This window comes from Tasmannia lanceolata, unplaced genomic scaffold (assembly GCF_043159265.1).
Source record: "Tasmannia lanceolata isolate RefF3 unplaced genomic scaffold, GAP_Taslan_0.1 ptg000018l, whole genome shotgun sequence".
Lineage (NCBI taxonomy): Eukaryota > Viridiplantae > Streptophyta > Magnoliopsida > Canellales > Winteraceae > Tasmannia > Tasmannia lanceolata.
The window spans coordinates 38,788,647-38,799,506 of NW_027518695.1; positions in this window are offsets into that span (position 1 = coordinate 38,788,647).

Below are 10,860 nucleotides of genomic sequence, written 5' to 3' on the forward strand. Positions count from 1 at the left end.
AGAGTTATGGTGGAAATAGTTAGACTCGTGTTTTCGCCTAGCAGTTTAGAGACCTACCTCCGATTGAATGACCATAAGTCACTAAATTCAACTCGGATTTCATTGAAATTTGTTCCATTTCGAAGGAGTCGAAGTATAGTTTATAACGGAAGAAACGGAGATGCAAAAAGCCAACTATTTTGAGAGTTATGGTGGAAGTAGGTAGACTCGCACTTTGGTCTAGGAGTTTACAGACCTACCTCCGATTGATTTACCATAACTCACTCAATTCAACTCAGAATTGAATCAAATTCATGGCATTGCGAAGATGTCGAAGTGTAGTTGGAAATGGAGATGAAAAACTCCAAGTAATTTAAGAGTTATGATAGACATAGTTAGACTCGCGCTTTCGCCTAGCAATTTACATACATACCTCCGAGTCAATGACCATAACTCACTCAATTCAACTCGGAATTCATTGAAATTTGTTCCATTTCGAAGGACTCGAACTGTAGTTTAAAACGGAAGAAACGGAGATGAAAAAAGCCAAGTATTTTGAGAGTTATGGTGGAAATAGTTAGACTCGCACTTTGGTCTAGCAGTTTACAGACCAACCTGCAATTGATTGACCATAACTTACTCAATTTAACTCGGAATTGATTCAAATTCATGCCATTTTGAAGGTGTGGAAGTGTAGTTGAAAACGAAAGAAACAGAGATGAAAAATTCCAAGTATCTTAAGAGTTATGATGGAAATAGTTAGACTCGCGCTTTGGTCTAGCAGTTTACAGACCTGCTTCCGATTCATTCACCATAAGTCACTCAATTCGACTCGGAATTTATTCAAATTCATGCCATTTGGAAGATGTCGAAGAGTAGCTGAAAACGAAAGAAACGGAGACGAAAAACTCCAAGTATTTTAAGAGTTATGATAGAAATAGTTAGACTCGCGCTTTCGCCTAGCAGTTTACAGACCTACCTCCGATTTAATGACCACAACTCACTCAATTGAACATGTAATTCAATGAAATTTGTTGCATTTCGAAAGAGTCGAAGTGTAGTTTAAAACGGAAGAAACGGAGATGAAAAACTACTTGTATTTTGAGAGTTATGATGGAAATAGTTAGATTCGCGCTTTGGTCTAGCAGTTTGCAGACATACCTCCGATTGAATGACCATAACTCACTCAATTCAACCCGGAATTCATTGAAATTTATTCCATTTCGAAGGAGTCGAAGTGTAATCTAAAACGGAAGAAACAGAGATGAAAAAGTCCTAGTATTTTGAGAGTTATGACGGAAATAGTTAGACTCGCGCTTTGGTCTAGCAGTTTATAGACCTACGTCCGGTTGATTGACCATAACTCAGTCAATTCAACTCGGAATTGAGTCAAATTCATGCCATTTCGAAGATGTCGAAGTGTAGTTGAAAACATTAGAAACGGAGATGAAAAACTCCAAGTATTTTAAGAGTTATGACGGAAATAGTTAGACTGGCCCTTTCGCCTAGCAGTTTACAGACCTATCTCCGATTGAATGACCATAACTCACTCAATTCAACCTGGAATTAATTGAAATTTGTTCCATTTCGAATGAGTAGAAGTGTAGTTTAAAAAGAAAGAAACGGAGGTTAAAAAAGCCAAGTATTTCGGGAGTTATGATGGAAATAGTTAGACTCGCACTTTAGTGTAGCAGTTTACAGACCTACCTCCGATTGATTGACCATAACTCTGTCAATTCAACTCGGAATTTAGTCAAATTCATGCCGTTTCGAAGATGTCGAAGTGTAGTTGAAAACATAAGAAACGGAGATGAAAAACTCCAAGTATTTTAAGAGTTACGATGGAAATAGTTAGACTCGCGCTTTCGCCTAGCAGTTTACTGACCTACCTCCGATTGAATGACCATAACCCACTCAATTCAACTCGGAATTCATTGAAATTCGTTCCATTACGAAGGAGTCGAAAGTGTAGCTGAAAACGGAAGAAACGGAGATGAAAACTCCAAGTATTTTGAGAGTTATGGTGGAAATAGTTAGACTCATGTTTTCGCCTAGCACTTTACAGACCTACCTCCGATTGAATGACCATAAGTCACTAAATTCAACTCGGATTTCATTGAAATTTGTTCCATTTCGAAGGAGTCGAAGTGTAGTTTATAACGGAAGAAACGGAGATGCAAAAAGCCAAGTATTTTGAGAGTTATGGTGGAAATAGTTAGACTCGCACTTTGGTCTACGAGTTTACAGACCTACCTCCGATTGATTGACCATAACTCACTCAATTCAACTCAGAATTGAATCAAATTCATGGCATTGCGAAGATGTCAAAGTGTAGTTGGAAATGGAGATGAAAAACTCCAAGTAATTTAAGAGTTATGATGGACATAGTTAGACTCGCGCTTTCGCCTAGCAGTTTACAGACATACCTCCGAGTCAATGACCATAACTCACTCAATTCAACTCGGAATTCATTGAAATTTGTTCCATTTCGAAGGACTCGAACTGTAGTTTAAAACGGAAGAAACGGAGATGAAAAAAGCCAAGTAATTTGAGAGTTATGGTGGAAATAGTTAGAGTCGCACTTTGGTCTAGCAGTTTACAGACCTGCTTCCGATTCATTCACCATAAGTCACTCAATTCGACTCGGAATTTATTCAAATTCATGCCATTTGGAAGATGTCGAAGAGTAGCTGAAAACGAAAGAAACGGAGACGAAAAACTCCAAGTATTTTAAGAGTTATGATAGAAATAGTTAGACTCGCGCTTTCGCCTAGCAGTTTACAGACCTACCTCCGATTTAATGACCACAACTCACTCAATTGAACATGTAATTCAATGAAATTTGTTGCATTTCGAAAGAGTCGAAGTGTAGTTTAAATCGGAAGAAACGGAGATGAAAAACTACTTGTATTTTGAGAGTTATCATGGAAATAGTTAGATTCGCGCTTTGGTCTAGCAGTTTTTTTTTTTTTTTTGATCGGTAAAGAGGGGTTAGGCAAGACCCCGACCAGAATTCATTAAAGAACTAAAGAAGATACAAGGAGCTATGGAGGCTGAAAAAGCCTCGTACAGAAGGTCCAAGGACCAAACAAGGAAAAATCAGTAGTACATAGCATACATTTAGAGGCCCAAGAACGCACTAACAAGATCCAAAAGATGAGGAAACAAGCCAGATTAACGAAGGCACAGAAAGTCTTCCAGGTGATCAGCATAAAGAATCCTTATAATCTCGGGTAGGAGGTCCCTGTAGCATCGAGGGAGGTAATGTCTTTAAGGTCTTGGGGGATGAGATGAATGGGAATGTCATCACCTTCACAGCAGCAGTCTGGTTTGGAGAGAAAATCCGCCCCCGCATTTGCCTCCCTCCAGATATGGGAGATATGCCATTCCTTGAAGGTAGAGAGGATTTGTCTGATATTGTGAATGATTGGGATAGCCTTCCAGGGGGTTTGCCAAAGATGAAGAATGACATTAACAGATAGCAGCGAGTCAGATTCGATCCACAAATTTTGGCAGCCCTTGGCAGCAGCCAACTTGATACCATAATAAATGGCCTTCATTTCAAGAAGGTGAATGTCCTCAACGTCAGCTCTGATAGAATACAGAGCGAGAGTATCCCCATGCCAGTTTCGGATAATCCCACCAAGCCCAGCTTTGTCATTGACCAGGGCGGCATCAGAGTTAAGCTTAGACCAGTTAGCTTTAGGACATTCCCAAGAACAGAACTGGGCAATCTGATCCTTTTGGATACAAGCAAGGCCAAAACTTTCAGCAGTTTTTATATTTCTTGGATTCCTTATGTCATTGAGATGGAGATGAAGCATTCTACCTCGAATAGCACTAAGGATGGTCTGGAGGATGAACTGTTTATGTCTTGGAGGTTTGCCATGAAGTCTGTTATTCCTTTCGCACCAGATCATATAGATGGCAGAACAGAAACCCACCTTAATGAGGGTTGAAGCCTGACCATCACCCTTGAAATTGCACCGGATCCATTCCTCTTCTTTCAAAAGAGTCTTGTGAGGTCGTCGTCTATAACCACATTTCCAGATGATAGTACGCCAGATCCACGAAGAGAAGGAACAATTAAAGAACAGGTGATCGACGGATTCAGGAACAACTCTGCATAAAGGGCAATTGAGGTCACTATTTCGGTCCAAGAAGTATAGTCTATCGCGAGTACTAAGTCTGTTCAGTAAGGCTTGCCAGGCAATGAAACTATACCTCGGTATGTGGCCTTTATTCCAAATGACTTTCCACCAGGGAGATGGAGGGTGGTGGTTTCTAAGACCGTCCCAAGCAGACTTTGTAGAAAATAAGCCACTAGGAGAGGGTTTCCAAATAGCCTTGTCAGTAGGGCCAAACAGGCCAGATTGAATGAGGCCTCTAAGATCACTGAGATGGGATTGATTTAAGATATGAGACCAGCTTCCATCTTTCTTCATGTCTGCAATGGAAGCAGAGTTGATAAGGTTGAAAATTATTCCTTCAGATGTTTGGGAACAGACAGGCCCATTGGGATGCCAAGGCTGAGACCAAAAATCAACGTTCTTACCTTCCCCAACACTATAGCAAATCTGAGAGACAGCCAAGGATCTGCAATGGAAGATACTCCGAACCCCCCAAGGAGGATTAGCAGGCATGGGCCTGGACCAGAAATTTTTCTTCCCTAGATATTTCAATTTAAACCATTTAACCCACAAAGACTTTCTGTCAGCAATGATTTGCCATAGGAGCTTGATTTGAGCAGCTCTATTCATATCAGAGAGATTTCGGATACCAGTTCCCCCTTCTTGCTTTGGCCTACAAATAGTATCCCAAGAGACCGGATGGTAACTTTTCTTCCCGGACCAGAGGAATTCCCGGAAAAGCTTTTCAATCGAATTTAGAACTCCAGTAGGAATGTTGAACGTAGCAGACCAGTAGATTTGAAAGGACGATAGCACAGTCTTGATCAATTCGATTCTACCCGCTCTCGAGAGGTGCTTGTTACTCCACAGAGCTAGCTTATTACGGATTTTGCTGAGAAGAGGTTGACAATCCCTTGCAGTTAGACGGGTGGTAACCAAAGGGAGACCCAGGTATCGAATGGGGAGAGTACCTTGTTTGATATCTAGGAGGGAACTCAAATCCCTTTTAGTTTGATCATTAACGCCAGTGATAAACAATTCACTTTTCTGAGGATTAGCTTCTAGACCTGAAATTGCTTTGAAAGTATCAAGACATTCTTGAATACCAGCACTAGAAGTAGATGTTGGGAGGGAAAAAATCATAACATCATCAGCGTACAATACATGAGTGATCTGAAGCTGACCTTTCCGGAAGGGAGTAGAGATTCTCCCAGCTAAAAGGGCATTGTTTAGAATGACAGATAGCATTTCCATGATAAGGCAGAAGAGGAGGGGAGAGAGAGGATCTCCTTGTCTAAGCCCATTTGTGGCTTTGAAAAAACCTCTTGAGGATCCATTTATAAGGATTGAGAAAGAGGCTGTGGAGATACATTTGAGAACCCAATTGCACCAGACCTGAGGGAACCCAATTTTGAGCATGAATTTGATAAGGGCTGCATGAAGAACATTATCATAAGCTTTCCTGAGATCAAGTTTAATACACATTGCCTTCTTATTTGTATCCCGATGAAAGTTGTGACAGAGATCATGAGTGAGAAGCACATTATCTTGAATCAATCTGTCCATAATGAAAGCAGATTGATTTGGACTAATAATTGTACTCATTACTCTGCTCATTCGGGATGCCATCAGCGATGTAATGGCCTTGTAAATGAAGTTGCAAAGGGCAATGGGCCTGAAATGTTCAGGCATGGAAGCATTGTTGCATTTAGGGATTAAAGCAATGAAGGTAGAGTTCAGGGCAGGGGGGAGGTTACTGGTTCGGAAAAAGAATTGAATTGCAGCCACTACCTCATCACCCACAATGTACCAGAATCTTTTGAAGAAGTTTCCATTGAATCCGTCAGGACCCGGGGCTCTATTACCATCGACTTTGAATATGGATTCTTTAATCTCTTCAGGAGTGAAGGGACGAATTAGAAGATTAGCTTCTGCAGCAGGTAAGGGAAAAAGGGGGTCAGGAACATCATTCATGAGACTTTGGTTATGGTTCAGCAGGTCCTTGAAGTGATTGACAATCGTTTCTTCCACAACACTTTGATATGTAGAAATTTCACCATTGGGGAGCTGAATTCCATGAATCGAATTTTGGTTTCTTCTCATTGCCATTGCAGCATGGAAAAAGGCAGTATTTGAATCACCCAGGTTAAGCCAGTCAATTCTAGACTTTTGATGGTAGAGCTGTTCTTCTTGGCTTGCAATGGAACGATATTCGTCGCGAGCGGTGAGTTCCTCCTGACGAAGGGCAAGATTAGCAGGGTCCCCAGCAAGCTGGCTCTGGATGTTGTCTAGATTCTGCTTAAGGAGAGGAGCCTTAATGTCAACTCTTCCAAAAACATTTTTATTCCACTCTTTGATAGCATGCTTAACGTTTTGGAGTTTTTTGGAGAGTCTGAAGAGGGGGTTCCCCTTTATTTTGCAGTACCAAGCTTGTTCAACAATAGGGTAGAGAGAGTGGTCAGATAACCACATGTTGTGAAACTTGAAAGGTTTACCACCACTAGATTCTTTAGGACAGAGGGTAATTATTATAGGAGCATGGTCGGATAAACCGGGGTTCTTGTAAAGAAGGACAGATTTTGGGTGAGAGGTCAGCCACTCCACATTTACTAAGGCTCTGTCCAATCTCCGGAGCTTCAGGTTACCAGTCCGAGAGCTATTGTTCCATGATAGCGATTGCCCAACAGCCCTTAGATCAGTTAGAGAACAGTTGTCAATGCACATATTGAAATCATCCATATCATGCTGAACCGGATCAGCTCCTCCCCAGTTCTCCTCAGAGAAACGGGTAGTATTGAAATCCCCCAACGAGATCCACGGATTTTGAATACCATTTGCAATTCCACCCATAGTACCCCAGAGAATACGTCTTTCAGCTGGATTATTGGAAGCATAAACAGCAGTAAACTCAAATTTCTGGTGAGAGCCAGGGATGAAGCACTCACCATGAATATGTTGAAAAGAAACTGAACTGATTTGGATTTGAATGACTTGGGGGTTCCATAGAACCCAAATGCGACCCTTGCGAGTATAATCATAATTGGCATGGACAGACCAGTTATCACAGATATCAGAGATGAGGCCTTGCATATCTTCTTTGGGAGCTTTTGTTTCCAGGAGGCAGATAAGAGATAGCTTGTTTTCTATTATAAGTCTTCGGATATCTGCCCGCTTAGTTTCAGATCGAATGCCCCTAATATTCCAAGCTGCTAGACTGAGCATTGGATACGAGTTTTTGAGTAGAATTGGGTCTTAGGGACGTAGGCTCGTGTACCAGAATCATGGACATCAGGTTTTCCTTCTCGAGCAATTGAGGAGAGGGAACAGCATGCCCAGGACTATTATGGAGGGGTTGCTGATCAAGGCCCAATTTAGGATCTTCAGCTGGAGTTTCAACATTACCAGTAATCTGCCCTTCTGTATTTTGGGGATCAGGCTCAAGAGTAAGGGAAGGAGAATTACACTGAACTTCATTGGGAATCATCATGGATTCGTCAGAACTAGGAGTAACAGTAGTTTCATTTTCATTTCCTTCACCATCAGCCAGGGCATCAAAGCTGTTTTGAATCTGGATTGATGTATCCACCACATGGGTGCTGCCAGCACTTAGAATTCTGCTCTGCTCCTCATCTTGGGGTTTTTTACAGGTGGGTTCGACTAGCCTTTCCTCCCGGACTCTATCAGGTTTAACTGCTTGCAGGGGTTGCTTTGGGGGGTTTTTAACTGGTCGCCATTCCTGCTTATGGTTGTGTTGTGGAACCTGAAGGTTTTTGGGGCAAGCTTCTGAGGTATGACTGAAGTCAATACAGGTTGTACAGGCTGATGGTTTCCAGTCATATTGCACGTTTTGGTTGTGGATGCCATAAGGGGTGTGTATGGGAATGATTTCGGGAAATTCTGCCCCTGCTTCCACTTCCACACACATACGCGCGTAACTTAGTCTAGTTTCTTCAGCAGTCCTTGAATCCATGTACAAAGGATTCCCTATGAAACTGGCTATTTTACTTAATCCTTTAGCACTCCAGAACTCAAGAGGCAACCCTGGAAGACGGACCCACACAGGGATGGAGGTAAGGTTTAGCTTCTCGAGGGGGGTCCCTGGTTTCCATTTTCGTAAAATCAAAGGTCTCCCCGCATAGGAGTGCTCCCCTGATTCCAGCACTGAGTCACAATCCTCCAGACAGGTGAACTGAAACAAATAAAACCCATTTGAGAGAGTATAAATCTGCAGTTCTCCTTTAAGGTTCCACTTTCGTGAGAGATTTTCTCTCAGATTCATGAAGTACGGCCTCCTACCAATAAAGTATCCCACCAAAGAAGTTCTCCATTTATTGCCAATCTCCTCAAGCTCCTCATTCTCGAAAGAAATCCTCTTTTTCCCCGAATCAGCAGCTACAGGGTTTACAAACTCAAGTTTTGAAAGACCCTTAGTAGATTTTTCCCCAAAGAGGGATCTCCAAGGACTGGTTTTAGCTTGGGTAGCAGTACCTCCTGTTGCTGAATGAGTAGTACCAGACCCATCAGTTTCCAGGGGCATGGGAAATGGCGTTGGAGCTGTCCCAACAGAGTGGGCGGGAAAATCAGAGCTAGGAGAAGGAGTTGTTGCGTTTGAAATTTCAATTGGGCGGGAATAGTTCCCAGGGGTGGAAAAGAGAAATGAGTGGGGGTGTGGACCAATGCTAATTTTCTCTACTTTTGCTGCTGCAATCAGCTTTTGATTTAAAAAAGGACTGGGTTCTGGAGAGAGAACAGAACTGGTTGGGAATGATGAGGGAACAGTTTGCAGACATACCTCCGATTGAATGACCATAACTCACTCAATTCAACCCGGAATTCATTGAAATTTATTCCATTTCGAAGGAGTCGAAGTGTAGTCTAAAACGGAAGAAACAGAGATGAAAAAGTCCTAGTATTTTGAGAGTTATGACGGAAATAGTTAGACTCGCGCTTTGGTCTAGCAGTTTATAGACCTACGTCCGGTTGATTGACCATAACTCAGTCAATTCAACTCGGAATTGAGTCAAATTCATGCCATTTCGAAGATGTCGAAGTGTAGTTGAAAACATTAGAAACGGAGATGAAAAACTCCAAGTATTTTAAGAGTTATGACGGAAATAGTTAGACTCGCCCTTTCGCCTAGCAGTTTACAGACCTATCTCCGATTGAATGACCATAACTCACTCAATTCAACCCGGAATTAATTGAAATTTGTTCCATTTCGAATGAGTAGAAGTGTAGTTTAAAATGAAATAAACGGAGGTTAAAAAAGCCGAGTATTTCGGGAGTTATGATGGAAATAGTTAGACTCGCACTTTAGTGTAGCAATTTACAGACCTACCTCCGATTGATTGACCATAACTCTGTCAATTCAACTCGGAATTTAGTCAAATTCATGCCGTTTCGAAGATGTCGAAGTGTAGTTGAAAACATAAGAAACGGAGATGAAAAACTCCTAGTATTTTAAGAGTTACGATGGAAATAGTTAGACTCGCGCTTTCGCCTAGCAGTTTACTGACCTACCTCCGATTGAATGACCATAACCCACTCAATTCAACTCGGAATTCATTGAAATTCGTTCCATTACGAAGAAGTCGAAAGTGTAGCTGAAAACGGAAGAAACGGAGATGAAAACTCCAAGTATTTTGAGAGTTATGGTGGAAATAGTTAGACTCGTGTTTTCGCCTAGCAGTTTAGAGACCTACCTCCGATTGAATGACCATAAGTCACTAAATTCAACTCGGATTTCATTGAAATTTGTTCCATTTCGAAGGAGTCGAAGTATAGTTTATAACGGAAGAAACGGAGATGCAAAAAGCCAAGTATTTTGAGAGTTATGGTGGAAATAGGTAGACTCGCACTTTGGTCTAGGAGTTTACAGACCTACCTCCGATTGATTGACCATAACTCACTCAATTCAACTCAGAATTGAATCAAATTCATGGCATTGCGAAGATGTCGAAGTGTAGTTGGAAATGGAGATGAAAAACTCCAAGTAATTTAAGAGTTATGATAGACATAGTTAGACTCGCGCTTTCGCCTAGCAGTTTACATACATACCTCCGAGTCAATGACCATAACTCACTCAATTCAACTCGGAATTCATTGAAATTTGTTCCATTTCGAAGGACTCGAACTGTAGTTTAAAACGGAAGAAACGGAGATGAAAAAAGCCAAGTATTTTGAGAGTTATGGTGGAAATAGTTAGACTCGCACTTTGGTCTAGCAGTTTACAGACCAACCTGCAATTGATTGACCATAACTTACTCAATTTAACTCGGAATTGATTCAAATTCATGCCATTTTGAAGGTGTGGAAGTGTAGTTGAAAACGAAAGAAACAGAGATGAAAAATTCCAAGTATCTTAAGAGTTATGATGGAAATAGTTAGACTCGCGCTTTGGTCTACCAGTTTACAGACCTGCTTCCGATTCATTCACCATAAGTCACTCAATTCGACTCGGAATTTATTCAAATTCATGCCATTTGGAAGATGTCGAAGAGTAGCTGAAAACGAAAGAAACGGAGACGAAAAACTCCAAGTATTTTAAGAGTTATGATAGAAATAGTTAGACTCGCGCTTTCGCCTAGCAGTTTACAGACCTACCTCCGATTTAATGACCACAACTCACTCAATTGAACATGTAATTCAATGAAATTTGTTGCATTTCGAAAGAGTCGAAGTGTAGTTTAAAACGGAAGAAACGGAGATGAAAAACTACTTGTATTTTGAGAGTTATGATGGAAATAGTTAG